The following is a 15,805-nucleotide window of genomic DNA, read 5'->3' on the forward strand; positions in this document are numbered from 1 at the left end:
TTGTCCATTATTCACTTTTTAGCCGGCTTTGGTGGCTTTGTCATGACCTAGGACCTTAAGATTTTGCATGAACGGAGGACTTGCAGCCGCGTTGCACGGGAGAATGTGAAAAGTGTTCATATGTAGTAAAAACCTGAGAAATCCGTCTGTTTTCGTCATTTGTTATCGAATCGACTTAAAGCCAGATCGTCACATTGGCCGCTTTTCTCTCTGAGACGGTTACATTTATCGTCTGCAAAGCTATGTCGCGTGCTGGGGTATGCGGAGACACTAAAAGCACCGTAGTAGAACACAGAAGAAGCTTCTAAGTTGAAGTAATATCCAGTAAGAAGTAGTACAATTCAAGTTTTAGCTGTCGATTATTCACTTTTTAGCCGGCTTTGGTGGCTTGGACATGACCTAGGACCTTAAAATTTTGCATGAAAGGAGGACTAACAGCCGCGTTGCACGGGAGAATGTGAAAAGTGTTCATATGTAGTACAAACCTGAGAAATCCGTCCGTTTTCGTCATTTGTTATCGAATCAACTTAAAGCCCGCTCGTCACATTGGCCGCTTTTCTCTCTGAGACGGTTACATTTATCGTCTGCAAAGCTATGTCGCGTGCTGCGGTATGCGGAGACACTAAAAGCACCATAGTAGAACACAGAAGAAGCTTCTAAGTTGAAGTAATAGCCAGTAAGAAGTAGTACAATTCAAGTTTTAGTTGTCGATTATTCACTTTTTAGCCGGCTTTGGTGGCTTGGACATGACCTAGGACCTTAAGATTTTGCATGAAAGGAGGACTAGCAGCCACGTTCCACGGGAGAATGTGAAAAGTGTTCATATGTAGTAAAAACCTGAGAAATTCGTCCGTTTTCGTCATTTGTTATCGAATCGACTTAAAGCCAGATCGTCACATTGGCCGCTCTTCTGTCTTAAACGGTTAAATTTATCGTCTGCAAAACTATGTCGCGCGCTGCGGTATGCGGAGACACTAAAAGCACCATAGTAGAACACAGAAGAAGCTTCTAAGTTGAAGTAATAGCCAGTAAGAAGTATTACAATTCAAGTTTTAGTTGTCCATTATTCACTTTTTAGCCGGCTTTGGTAGCTTGGACATGACCTAGGACCTTAAGATTTTGCATGAAAGGAGGACTTGCAGCCGCGTTGCACGGGAGAATGTGAAAAGTGTTCATATGTAGTAAAAACCTGAGAAATCCGTCTGTTTTCGTCATTTGTTATCGAATCGACTTAAAGCCAGATCGTCACATTGGCCGCTTTTCTTTCTGAGACGGTTACATTTATCGTCTGCAAAGCTATGTCGCGTGCTGCGGTATGCGGAGACACTAAAAGCACCATAGTAGAACACAGAAGAAGCTTCTAAGTTGAAGTAATAGCCAGTAAGAAGTAGTACAATTCATGTTTTAGTTGTCGATTATTCACTTTTTAGCCGGCTTTGGTGGCTTGGACATGACCTAGGACCTTAAGATTTTGCATGAAAGGAGGACTAGCAGCCACGTTCCACGGGAGAATGTGAAAAGTGTTCATATGTAGTAAAAACCTGAGAAATTCGTCCGTTTTCGTCATTTGTTATCGAATCGACTTAAAGCCAGATCGTCACATTGGCCGCTCTTCTGTCTGAAACGGTTAAATTTATCGTCTGCAAAACTATGTCGCGCGCTGCGGTATGCGGAGACACTAAAAGCACCATAGTAGAACACAGAGGAAGCTTCTAAGTTGAAGTAATAGCCAGTAAGAAGTAGTACAATTCAAAATTTAGTTGTCGATTATTCACTTTTTAGCCGGCTTTGGTGGCTTGGACATTGCCTAAGACCTTAAGATTTTGCATGAAAGGAGGACCTGCAGCCGCGTTGCACGGGAGAATGTGAAAAGTGCTCATATGTAGTACAAACCTGAGAAATCCGTCAGTTTTCGTCATTTGTTATCGAATCGACTTAAAGCCAGATCGTCACATTGGCCGCTTTTCTCTCTGAGATGGTTACATTTATCGTCTGCAAAGCTATGTCGCGTGCTGCGGTATGCGGAGACACTAAAAGCACCATAGTAGAACACAGAAGAAGCTTCTAAGTTGAAGCAATAGCCAGTAAGAAGTAGTACAATTCAAGTTTTAGTTGTCCATTATTCACTTTTTAGCCGGCTTTGGTGGCTTTGTCATGACCTAGGACCTTAAGATTTTGCATGAACGGAGGACTTGCAGCCGCGTTGCACGGGAGAATGTGAAAAGTGTTCATATGTAGTAAAAACCTGAGAAATCCGTCTGTTTTCGTCATTTGTTATCGAATCGACTTAAAGCCAGATCGTCACATTGGCCGCTTTTCTCTCTGAGACGGTTACATTTATCGTCTGCAAAGCTATGTCGCGTGCTGGGGTATGCGGAGACACTAAAAGCACCGTAGTAGAACACAGAAGAAGCTTCTAAGTTGAAGTAATATCCAGTAAGAAGTAGTACAATTCAAGTTTTAGCTGTCGATTATTCACTTTTTAGCCGGCTTTGGTGGCTTGGACATGACCTAGGACCTTAAAATTTTGCATGAAAGGAGGACTAACAGCCGCGTTGCACGGGAGAATGTGAAAAGTGTTCATATGTAGTACAAACCTGAGAAATCCGTCCGTTTTCGTCATTTGTTATCGAATCAACTTAAAGCCCGCTCGTCACATTGGCCGCTTTTCTCTCTGAGACGGTTACATTTATCGTCTGCAAAGCTATGTCGCGTGCTGCGGTATGCGGAGACACTAAAAGCACCATAGTAGAACACAGAAGAAGCTTCTAAGTTGAAGTAATAGCCAGTAAGAAGTAGTACAATTCAAGTTTTAGTTGTCGATTATTCACTTTTTAGCCGGCTTTGGTGGCTTGGACATGACCTAGGACCTTAAGATTTTGCATGAAAGGAGGACTAGCAGCCACGTTCCACGGGAGAATGTGAAAAGTGTTCATATGTAGTAAAAACCTGAGAAATTCGTCCGTTTTCGTCATTTGTTATCGAATCGACTTAAAGCCAGATCGTCACATTGGCCGCTCTTCTGTCTTAAACGGTTAAATTTATCGTCTGCAAAACTATGTCGCGCGCTGCGGTATGCGGAGACACTAAAAGCACCATAGTAGAACACAGAGGAAGCTTCTAAGTTGAAGTAATAGCCAGTAAGAAGTAGTACAATTCAAAATTTAGTTGTCGATTATTCACTTTTTAACCGGCTTTGGTGGCTTTGACATGACCTAGGACCTTAAGATTTTGCATGAAAGGAGGACTTGCAGCCGCGTTGCACGGGAGAATGTGAATAGTGTTCATATGTAGTAAAAACCTGAGAAATCCGTCTGTTTTCGTCATTTGTTATCGAATCGACTTAAAGCCAGATCGTCACATTGGCCGCTTTTCTCTCTGAGACGGTTACATTTATCGTCTGCAAAGCTATGTCGCGTGCTGGGGTATGCGGAGACACTAAAAGCACCGTAGTAGAACACAGAAGAAACTTCTAAGTTGAAGTAATAGCCAGTAAGAAGTAGTACAATTCAAGTTTTAGTTGTCGATTATTCACTTTTTAGCCGGCTTTGGTGGCGTGGACATGACCTAGGACCTTAAAATTTTGCATGAAAGGAGGACTAACAGCCGCGTTGCACGGGAGAATGTGAAAAGTGTTCATATGTAGTAAGAACCTGAGAAATCCGTCCGTTTTCGTCATTTGTTATCGAATCGACTTAAAGCCCGATCGTCACATTGGCCGCTTTTCTCTCTGAAACGGTTACATTTATCGTCTGCAAAGCTATGTCGCGTGCTGCGATATGCGGAGACACTAAAAGCACCATAGTAGAACACAGAAGAAGCTTCTAAGTTGAAGTAATAGCCAGTAAGAAGTAGTACAATTCAAGTTTTAGTTGTCCATTATTCACTTTTTAGCCGGCTTTGGTGGCTTGGACATGACCTAGGACCTTAAGATTTTGCATGAAAGGAGGACTAGCAGCCACGTTCCACGGGAGAATGTGAAAAGTGTTCATATGTAGTAAAAACCTGAGAAATTCGTCCGTTTTCGTCATTTGTTATTGAATCGACTTAAAGCCAGATCGTCACATTGGCCGCTCTTCTGTCTGAAACGGTTAAATTTATCGTCTGCAAAACTATGTCGCGCGCTGCGGTATGCGGAGACACTAAAAGCACCATAGTAGAACACAGAGGAAGCTTCTAAGTTGAAGTAATAGCCAGTAAGAAGTAGTACAATTCAAAATTTAGTTGTCGATTATTCACTTTTTAGCCGGCTTTGGTGGCTTGGACATTACCTAAGACCTTAAGATTTTGCATGAAAGGAGGACCTGCAGCCGCGTTGCACGGGAGAATGTGAAAAGTGCTCATATGTAGTACAAACCTGAGAAATCCGTCAGTTTTCGTCATTTGTTATCGAATCGACTTAAAGCCAGATCGTCACATTGGCCGCTTTTCTCTCTGAGATGGTTACATTTATCGTCTGCAAAGCTATGTCGCGTGCTGCGGTATGCGGAGACACTAAAAGCACCATAGTAGAACACAGAAGAAGCTTCTAAGTTGAAGTAATAGCCAGTAAGAAGTAGTACAATTCAAGTTTTAGTTGTCGATTATTCACTTTTTAGCCGGCTTTGGTGGCTTGTACATGACCTAGGACCTTAAGATTTTGCATGAAAGGAGGACTAGCAGCCACGTTCCACGGGAGAATGTGAAAAGTGTTCATATGTAGTAAAAACCTGAGAAATTCGTCCGTTTTCGTCATTTGTTATCGAATCGACTTAAAGCCAGATCGTCACATTGGCCGCTCTTCTGTCTTAAACGGTTAAATTTATCGTCTGCAAAACTATGTCGCGCGCTGCGGTATGCGGAGACACTAAAAGCACCATAGTAGAACACAGAGGAAGCTTCTAAGTTGAAGTAATAGCCAGTAAGAAGTAGTACAATTCAAAATTTAGTTGTCGATTATTCACCTTTTAGCCGCCTTTGGTGGCTTGGACATTACCTAGGACCTTAAGATTTTGCATGAAAGGAGGACCTGCAGCCGCGTTGCACGGGAGAATGTGAAAAGTGTTCATATGTAGTAAAAACCTGAGAAATCCGTCAGTTTTCGTCATTTGTTATCGAATCGACTTAAAGCCAGATCGTCACATTGGCCGCTTTTCTCTCTGAGATGGTTACATTTATCGTCTGCAAAGCTATGTCGCGTGCTGCGGTATGCGGAGACACTAAAAGCACCATAGTAGAACACAGAAGAAGCTTCTAAGTTGAAGCAATAGCCAGTAAGAATTAGTACAATTCAAGTTTTAGTTGTCCATTATTCACTTTTTAACCGGCTTTGGTGGCTTTGACATGACCTAGGACCTTAAGATTTTGCATGAAAGGAGGACTTGCAGCCGCGTTGCACGGGAGAATGTGAATAGTGTTCATATGTAGTAAAAACCTGAGAAATCCGTCTGTTTTCGTCATTTGTTATCGAATCGACTTAAAGCCAGATCGTCACATTGGCCGCTTTTCTCTCTGAGACGGTTACATTTATCGTCTGCAAAGCTATGTCGCGTGCTGGGGTATGCGGAGACACTAAAAGCACCGTAGTAGAACACAGAAGAAACTTCTAAGTTGAAGTAATAGCCAGTAAGAAGTAGTACAATTCAAGTTTTAGTTGTCGATTATTCACTTTTTAGCCGGCTTTGGTGGCGTGGACATGACCTAGGACCTTAAAATTTTGCATGAAAGGAGGACTAACAGCCGCGTTGCACGGGAGAATGTGAAAAGTGTTCATATGTAGTAAGAACCTGAGAAATCCGTCCGTTTTCGTCATTTGTTATCGAATCGACTTAAAGCCCGATCGTCACATTGGCCGCTTTTCTCTCTGAAACGGTTACATTTATCGTCTGCAAAGCTATGTCGCGTGCTGCGATATGCGGAGACACTAAAAGCACCATAGTAGAACACAGAAGAAGCTTCTAAGTTGAAGTAATAGCCAGTAAGAAGTAGTACAATTCAAGTTTTAGTTGTCCATTATTCACTTTTTAGCCGGCTTTGGTGGCTTGGACATGACCTAGGACCTTAAGATTTTGCATGAAAGGAGGACTAGTAGCCACGTTCCACGGGAGAATGTGAAAAGTGTTCATATGTAGTAAAAACCTGAGAAATTCGTCCGTTTTCGTCATTTGTTATCGAATCGACTTAAAGCCAGATCGTCACATTGGCCGCTTTTCTCTCTGAAACGGTTACATTTATCGTCTGCAAAACTATGTCGCGTGCTGCGGTATGCGGAGACACTAAAAGCACCATAGTAGAACACAGAGGAAGCTTCTAAGTTGAAGTATAGCCAGTAACAAGTAGCACAATTCTAAATTTAGTTGTCGATTATTCACTTTTTAGCCGGCTTTGGTGGCTTGGACATGACCTATTACCTTAAGATTTTGCGTGAAAGGAGCACTTGCAGCCGCGTTGCACGGGAGAATGTGAAAAGTGTTCATATGTAGTAAAAACCTGAGAAATCCGTCCGTTTTCGTCATTTGTTATCGAATCGACTTAAAGCCAGATCGTCACTTTGGCCGCTCTTCTGTCTGAAACGGTTACATTTATCGTCTGCAAAGCTATGTCGAGTGCTGCGGTATGCGGAGATACTAAAAGCACCATAGTAGAACACAGAAGAAACTTCTAAGTTGAAGCAATAGCCAGTAAGAAGTATTACAATTCAAGTTTTAGTTGTCCATTATTCACTTTTTAGCCGGCTTTGGTGGCTTGGACATGACATAGGACCTTAAAATTTTGCATGAAAGGAGGACTAACAGCCGCGTTGCACGGGAGAATGTGAAAAGTGTTCATATGTAGTACAAACCTGAGAAATCCGTCCGTTTTCGTCATTTGTTACCGAATCAACTTAAAGCCCGATCGTCACATTGGCCGCTTTTCTCTCTGAGACGGTTACATTTATCGTCTGCAAAGCTATGTCGCGTGCTGCGGTATGCGGAGACACTAAAAGCACCATAGTAGAACACAGAAGAAGCTTCTAAGTTGAAGTAATAGCCAGTAAGAAGTAGTACAATTCAAGTTTTAGTTGTCGATTATTCACTTTTTAGCCGGCTTTGGTGGCTTGGACATGACCTAGGACCTTAAGATTTTGCATGAAAGGAGGACTAGCAGCCACGTTCCACGGGAGAATGTGAAAAGTGTTCATATGTAGTAAAAACCTGAGAAATTCGTCCGTTTTCGTCATTTGTTATCGAATCGACTTAAAGCCAGATCGTCACATTGGCCGCTCTTCTGTCTGAAACGGTTAAATTTATCGTCTGCAAAACTATGTCGCCCGCTGCGGTATGCGGAGACACTAAAAGCAACATAGTAGAACACAGAGGAAGCTTCTAAGTTGAAGTAATAGCCAGTAAGAAGTAGTACAATTCAAAATTTAGTTGTCGATTATTCACCTTTTAGCCGCCTTTGGTGGCTTGGACATTACCTAGGACCTTAAGATTTTGCATGAAAGGAGGACCTGCAGCCGCGTTGCACGGGAGAATGTGAAAAGTGTTCATATGTAGTAAAAACCTGAGAAATCCGTCAGTTTTCGTCATTTGTTATCGAATCGACTTAAAGCCAGATCGTCACATTGGCCGCTTTTCTCTCTGAGATGGTTACATTTATCGTCTGCAAAGCTATGTCGCGTGCTGCGGTATGCGGAGACACTAAAAGCACCATAGTAGAACACAGAAGAAGCTTCTAAGTTGAAGCAATAGCCAGTAAGAATTAGTACAATTCAAGTTTTAGTTGTCCATTATTCACTTTTTAACCGGCTTTGGTGGCTTTGACATGACCTAGGACCTTAAGATTTTGCATGAAAGGAGGACTTGCAGCCGCGTTGCACGGGAGAATGTGAATAGTGTTCATATGTAGTAAAAACCTGAGAAATCCGTCTGTTTTCGTCATTTGTTATCGAATCGACTTAAAGCCAGATCGTCACATTGGCCGCTTTTCTCTCTGAGACGGTTACATTTATCGTCTGCAAAGCTATGTCGCGTGCTGGGGTATGCGGAGACACTAAAAGCACCGTAGTAGAACACAGAAGAAACTTCTAAGTTGAAGTAATAGCCAGTAAGAAGTAGTACAATTCAAGTTTTACTTGTCGATTATTCACTTTTTAGCCGGCTTTGGTGGCGTGGACATGACCTAGGACCTTAAAATTTTGCATGAAAGGAGGACTAACAGCCGCGTTGCACGGGAGAATGTGAAAAGTGTTCATATGTAGTAAGAACCTGAGAAATCCGTCCGTTTTCGTCATTTGTTATCGAATCGACTTAAAGCCCGATCGTCACATTGGCCGCTTTTCTCTCTGAAACGGTTACATTTATCGTCTGCAAAGCTATGTCGCGTGCTGCGATATGCGGAGACACTAAAAGCACCATAGTAGAACACAGAAGAAGCTTCTAAGTTGAAGTAATAGCCAGTAAGAAGTAGTACAATTCAAGTTTTAGTTGTCCATTATTCACTTTTTAGCCGGCTTTGGTGGCTTGGACATGACCTAGGACCTTAAGATTTTGCATGAAAGGAGGACTAGCAGCCACGTTCCACGGGAGAATGTGAAAAGTGTTCATATGTAGTAAAAACCTGAGAAATTCGTCCGTTTTCGTCATTTGTTATCGAATCGACTTAAAGCCAGATCGTCACATTGGCCGCTCTTCTGTCTGAAACGGTTACATTTATCGTCTGCAAAACTATGTCGCGTGCTGCGGTATGCGGAGACACTAAAAGCACCATAGTAGAACACAGAGGAAGCTTCTAAGTTGAAGTATAGCCAGTAACAAGTAGCACAATTCAAAATTTAGTTGTCGATTATTCACTTTTTAGCCGGCTTTGGTGGCTTGGACATGACCTATTACCTTAAGATTTTGCGTGAAAGGAGCACTTGCAGCCGCGTTGCACGGGAGAATGTGAAAAGTGTTCATATGTAGTAAAAACCTGAGAAATCCGTCCGTTTTCGTCATTTGTTATCGAATCGACTTAAAGCCAGATCGTCACTTTGGCCGCTCTTCTGTCTGAAACGGTTACATTTATCGTCTGCAAAGCAATGTCGCGTGCTGCGGTATGCGGAGACACTAAAAGCACCGTAGTAGAACACAGAAGAAGCTTCTAAGTTGAAGTAATAGCCAGTAAGAAGTAGTACAATTCAAGGTTTAGTTGTCGATTATTCACTTTTGAGCCGGCTTTGGTGGCTTTGACATGACCTAGGAACTTAAGATTTTGCATGAAAGGAGGACTTGCAGCCGCGTTGCACGGGAGAATGTGAAAACTGTTCATATGTAGTAAAATCCTGAGAAATCCGTCCGTTTTCGTCATTTATTATTGAATCGACTTAAAGCCAGATCGTCTCATTGGCCGCTCTTCTGTCTGAAACGGTTACATTTATCGTCTGCAAAGAAATGTCGCGTGCTGCGGTATGCGGAGACACTAAAAGCACCATAGTAGAACACAGAAGAAGCTTCTAAGTTGAAGCAATAGCCAGTAAGAAGTAGTACAATTCAAGATTTCGTTGTCGATTATTCTCTTTTTAGCCGGCTTTGGTGGCTTGGACATTACCTAGGACCTTAAGATTTTGCATGAAAGGAGGACCTGCAGCCGCGTTGCACGGGAGAATGTGAAAAGTGTTCATATGTGGTACAAACCTGAGAAATCCTTCAGTTTTCGTCATTTGTTATCGAATCGACTTAAAGCCCGATCGTCACATTGGCCGCTTTTCTCTCTGAGACGGTTACATTTATCGTCTGCAAAGCTATGTCGCGTGCTGCGGTATGCGGAGACACTAAAAGCACCATAGTAGAACACAGAAGAAGCTTCTAAGTTGAAGTAATAGCCAGTAAGAAGTAGTACAATTCAAGTTTTAGTTGTCCATTATTCACTTTTTAGCCGTCTTTGGTGGCTTGGACATGTCCTAGGACCTTAAGATTTTGCATGAAAGGAGGACTAGCAGCCACGTTCCACGGGAGAATGTGAAAAGTGTTCATATGTAGTAAAAACCTGAGAAATCCGTCTGTTTTCGTCATTTGTTATCGAATCGACTTAAAGCCAGATCGTCAAATTGGCCGCTCTTCTCTCTGAAACGCTTGTACTTATCGTCTGCAAAGCTATGTCGCATGCTGCGGTATGCGGAGACACTAAAAGCACCGTAGTAGAACACAGAAGAAGCTTCTAAGTTGAAGTAATAGCCAGTAAGAAGTAGTACAATTCAAGTTTTAGTTGTCGATTATTCACTTTTGAGCCGGCTTTGGTGGCTTCGACATGACCTAGGATCTTAAAATTTTGCATGAAAGGAGGACTAACAGCCGCGTTGCACGGGAGAATGTGAAAAGTGTTCATATGTAGTAAAAACCTGAGAAATCCGTCCGTTTTCGTCATTTGTTATCGAATCGACTTAAAGCCCGATCGTCACATTGGCCGCTTTTCTCTCTGAGACGGTTACATTTATCGTCTGCAAAGCTATGTCGCGTGCTGCGGTATGCGGAGACACTAAAAGCACCATAGTAGAACACAGAAGAAGCTTCTAAGTTGAAGTAATAGCCAGTAAGAAGTAGTACAATTCAAGTTTTAGTTGTCCATTATTCACTTTTTAGCCGGCTTTGGTGGCTTGGACATGACCTAGGACCTTAAGATTTTGCATGAAAGGAGGACTAGCAGCCACGTTCCACGGGAGAATGTGAAAAGTGTTCATATGTAGTAAAAACCTGAGAAATTCGTCCGTTTTCGTCATTTGTTATCGAATCGACTTAAAGCCAGATCGTCACATTGGCTGCTCTTCTGTCTGAAACGGTTAAATTTATCGTCTGCAAAACTATGTCGCGCGCTGCGGTATGCGGAGACACTAAAAGCACCATAGTAGAACACAGAGGAAGCTTCTAAGTTGAAGTAATAGCCAGTAAGAAGTAGTACAATTCAAGTTTTAGTTGTCGATTATTGACTTTTTAGCTGGCTTTGGTGCCTTGGACATGAGCTAGGACCTTAACATTTTGCATGAAAGGAGGACTTGCAGCCGAAGTGCAAGGGAGAATGTGAAATGTGTTCATATGTAGTAAAAACCTGAGAAATCCGTCCCTTTTCGTCATTTGTTATCGAATCGACTTAAAGCCAGATTGTCACATTGGCCGCTTTTCTCTCTGAGACGGTTACATTTATCGTCTGCAAAGCTATGTTGCGTGCTGCGGTATGCGGAGACACTAAAAGCACCGTAGTAGAACACAGAAGAAGCTTCTAAGTTGAAGTAATAGCCAGTAAGAAGTAGTACAATTCAAGTTTTAGTTGTCGATTATTCACTTTTGAGCCGGCTTTGGTGGCTTGGACATCACCTAGGACCTTAAGATTTTGCATGAAAGTAGGACAAGCAGCCGCGTTGCACGGGAGAAAGTGAAAAGTGTTCATATGTAGTAAAAACCTGAGAAATCCGTCCGTTTTTGACATTAGTTATCGAATCGACTTAAAGCCAGATCGTCACATTGGCCGCTTTTCTCTCTGAGACGGTTACATTTATCGTCTGCAAAGCTATGTCGCGTGCTGCGGTATGCGGAGACACTAAAAGCACCATAGTAGAACACAGAAGAAGCTTCTAAGTTGAAGCAATAGCAAGTAAGAGGCAGTCCAATTCAAGTTTTGGTTATCGATTATTGATTTTTAGCCGGCTTTGGTGCCCTGGTTATGAGATGGAACCTTAAGATTTTGCATGAAAGGAGGACTAGCAGCCGCGTTGCACGGGAGAATGTGAAAAGGGTTCATATGTAGTAAAAAGCTGAGAAATCCGTCCGTTTTCGTCATTTGTTATCGAATCGACTTAAAGCCAGATCGTCACATTGGCCGCTTTTTTCTCTGAGACGGTTACATTTATCGTCTGCAAAGCTATGTCGCGTGCTGCGGATTGCTAAGACACTAAAAGCACCATAGTAGATTACAGAAGAATCTTCTAAGTTGAAGCAATAGCCAGTAAGAAAGAGTTCATTTCAAGCTTTGGTTATCGATTATTGATTTTTAGCCGGCATTGGCGCCTTGGACATGAGATGGATCCTTACGATTTTGCATGAAAGGAGTACTAGCAGCCGCGTTGCACGGGAGAATGTGAAAAGTGTTCATATGTCGTAAAAACCTGAGAAATCCGTCTGTTTACATAATTTGTTATCGAATCGACTTAAAGCCAGATCGTCACATTGGCCGCTTTTCTCTCTGAGACGGTTACATTTATCGTCTGCAAAGCTATGTCGCGTGCTGCGGTATGCGGAGACACTAAAAGTACCATAGTAGACCACAGAAGAAGCTTCTAAGTTGAAGCAATAGCCAGTAAGAAGTATTACAATTCAAGTTTTAGTTGTCCATTATTCACTTTTTAGCCGGCTTTGGTGGCTTGGACATGACCTAGGACCTTAAGATTTTGCATGAAAGGAGTACTAGCAGCCGCGTTGCACGGGAGAATGTGAAAAGTGTTCATATGTAATAAAAACCTGAGAAATCCGTCTGTTTACATCATTTGTTATCGAATCGACTTAAAGCCAGATCGTCACATTGGCCGCTTTTCTCTCTGAGACGGTTACATTTATCGTCTGCAAAGCTATGTCGCGTGCTGCGGTATGCGGAGACACTAAAAGCACCATAGTAGAACACAGAAGAAGCTTCTAAGTTGAAGCAATAGCCAGTAAGAAGTAGTACATTTCCAGTTTTACATGTCGATTATTCACTTTTTACCCGTCTTTGGTGGCTTGGACATGACCTAGGACCTTAAGATTTTGCATGAAAGGAGGACTTGCAGCCGCGTTGCACGGGAGAATGTGAAAACTGTTCATATGTAGTAAAAACCTGAGAAATCCGTCCGTTTTCGTCATTTGTTATTGAATCGACTTAATGCCAGATCGTCACATTGGCCGCTCTTCTGACTGAAACGTTTACGTTTATCGTCTGCAAAGCAATGTCGCGTGCTGCGGTATACGGAGACACTAAAAGCACCATAGTAGAACACAGACGAAGCATCTAAGTTGAAGCAATAGCCAGTAAGAAGTAGTACAATTCAAGTTTTCGTTGTCGAGTATTCACTTTTTAGCCGGCTTTGGTGGCTTGGACATGACCTAGGACCTTAAGATTTTGCATGAAAGGAGGACTAGCAGCTACGTTCCACGGGAGAATGTGAAAAGTGTTCATATGTAGTAAAAACCTGAGAAATTCGTCCGTTTTCGTCATTTGTTATCGAATCGACTTAAAGCCAGATCGTCACATTGGCCGCTCTTCTGTCTGAAACGGTTAAATTTATCGTCTGCAAAACTATGTCGCGCGCTGCGGTATGCGGAGACACTAAAAACACCATAGTAGAACACAGAGGAAGCTTCTAAGTTGAAGTAATAGCCAGTAAGAAGTAGTACAATTCAAAATTTAGTTGTCGATGATTCACTTTTTAGCCGGCTTTGGTGGCTTGGACATGACCTAGGACCTTAAGGTTTTGCATGAAAGGAGGACTAGCAGCCGCGTTGCACGGGAGAATGTGAAAAGTGTTCATATGTAGTAAAATCCTGAGAAATCCGTCCGTTTACGTCATTTGTTATCGAATCGACTTAAAGCCAGATCGTCCCATTGGCCGCTTTTCTTTCTGAGACGGTTACATTTATCGTCTGCAAAGCTATGTCGCGTGCTGCGGTATGCGGAGACACTAAAAGCACCATTGTAGAACACAGAAGAAGCTTCTAAGTTGAAGTAATAGCCAGTAAGAAGTAGTACAATTCCAGTTTTAGTTGTCGATTATTCACTTTTTACCCGGCTTTGGTGGCTTGGACATGACCTAGGACCTTAAGAGTTTGCATGAAAGGAGGACTTGCAGCCGCGTTGCACGGGAGAATATGAAAACTGTTCATATGTAGTAAAATTCTGAGAAATCCGTCCGTTTTCGTCATTTGTTATTGAATCGACTTAAAGCCAGATCGTCTCATTGGCCGCTCTTCTGTCTGAAACGGTTACATTTATCCTCTGCAAAGCAATGTCGCGTGCTGCGGTATGCGGAGACACTAAAAGCATCATAGTAGAACACAGATGAAACTAATAAGTTGATGTAATAGCCAGTAAGAAGTAGTACAATTCAAGATTTAGTTATCGATTATTGACTTTTTAGCTGGCTTTGGTGCCTTGGACATGAGCTAGGACCTTAAGATCATACATGAAGGGAGGTCTAGCAGCCGCGTTGCACGGGAGAAAGTGAAAAGTGTTCATATGTAGTAGAAACCTGAGAAATCCGTCCGTTTTTGTCATTAGTTATCGAATCGACTTAAAGCCAGATCGTCACATTGGCCACTTTTCTCTCTGAGACGGTTACATTTATCGTCTGCAAAGCTATGTCGCGTGCTGCGGTATGCGGAGACACTAAAAGCACCATAGTAGAACACAGAAGAAGCTTCTAAGTTGGAGCAATAGCCAGTAAGAAGCAGTCCAATCCAAGTTTTGGTTATCGATTATTGATTTTTAGCCGGCTTTGGTGCCCTGGTTATGAGGTGGAACCTTAAGATTTTGCATGAAAGGAGGACTAGCAGCCGCGTTGCACGGGAGAATGTGAAAAGGGTTCATATGTAGTAAAAAGCTGAGAAATCCGTCCGTTTTCGTCATTTGTTATCGAATCGACTTCAAGCCAGATCGTCACATTGGCCGCTTTTCTCTCTGAGACGGTTACATTTATCGTCTGCAAAGCTATGTCGCGTGCTGCGGTATGCGGAGACACTAAAAGTACCATAGTAGACCACAGAAGAAGCTTCTAAGTTGAAGCAATAGCCAGTAAGAAGTAGTACAATTCAAGTTTTCGTTGTCGATTATTCACTTTTTAGCAGGCTTTGGTGGCTTGGACATGAGCTAGGACCTTAAGATTTTGCATGAAAGGAGGACTAGCAACCTCGTTGCACGGGAGAATGTGAAAAGTGTTCATATGTAGTAAAAACCTGAGAAATCCGTCCGTTTTCGTCATTTGTTATCGAATCGACTTCAAGCCAGATCGTCACATTGGCCGCTTTTCTCTCTGAGACGGTTACATTTATCATCTGCAAAGCTATGTCGCGTGCTGCGGTAAGCGGAGACACTAAAAGCACCATAGTAGAACACAGAAGAAGCTTATAAGTTGAAGTAATAGCCAGTAAGAAGTAGTACAATTCAAGTTTTAGTTGTCCATTATTCACTTTTTAGCCGGCCTTGGTGGCTCGGACATGACCTAGGACCTTAAGATTTTGCATGAAAGGAGGACTTGCAGCCGCGTTGCACGGGAGAATGTGAAAAGGGCTCATATGTAGTAAAAACCTGAGAAATCCGTCCGTTTTCGTCATTTGTTATTGAATCGACTTAAAGCCAGATCATCACATGGGCCGCTCTTCTGTCTGAAACGTTTACATTTATCGTCTGCAAAGCTATGTCGCGTGCTGCGGTATGCGGAGACACTAAAAGCACCATAGTAGAACACAGGAGAAGCTTCTAAGTTGAAGCAATAGCCAGTAAGAAGTAGTACAATTCAAGTTTTTTTGTCGATTCCTCACTTTTTAGCCGGCTTTGGTGGCTTGGACATGACCTAGGACAGTAAGATTTTGCATGAAAGGAGAACTAGCAGCCGCGTTGCCGGGAGAATGTGAAAAGTGTTCATATGTAGTAAAAGCCTGAGAAATCCGTCTGTTTTCGTCATTTGTTATCATGTCGACTTAGAGCCAGATCGTCACATTGGCCTCTCTTCTCTCTGAAACGGTTACATTTATCGTCTGAAAAGCTATGTCGCGTGCTGCGGTATGCGGAGACACTATAAGCACCATAGTAGTACACAGAAGAAACTTCTAAGTTGAACCAATAGTCA

The sequence above is a fragment of the Schistocerca gregaria genome, unplaced genomic scaffold (genome assembly GCF_023897955.1).
Source record: "Schistocerca gregaria isolate iqSchGreg1 unplaced genomic scaffold, iqSchGreg1.2 ptg000198l, whole genome shotgun sequence".
Lineage (NCBI taxonomy): Eukaryota > Metazoa > Arthropoda > Insecta > Orthoptera > Acrididae > Schistocerca > Schistocerca gregaria.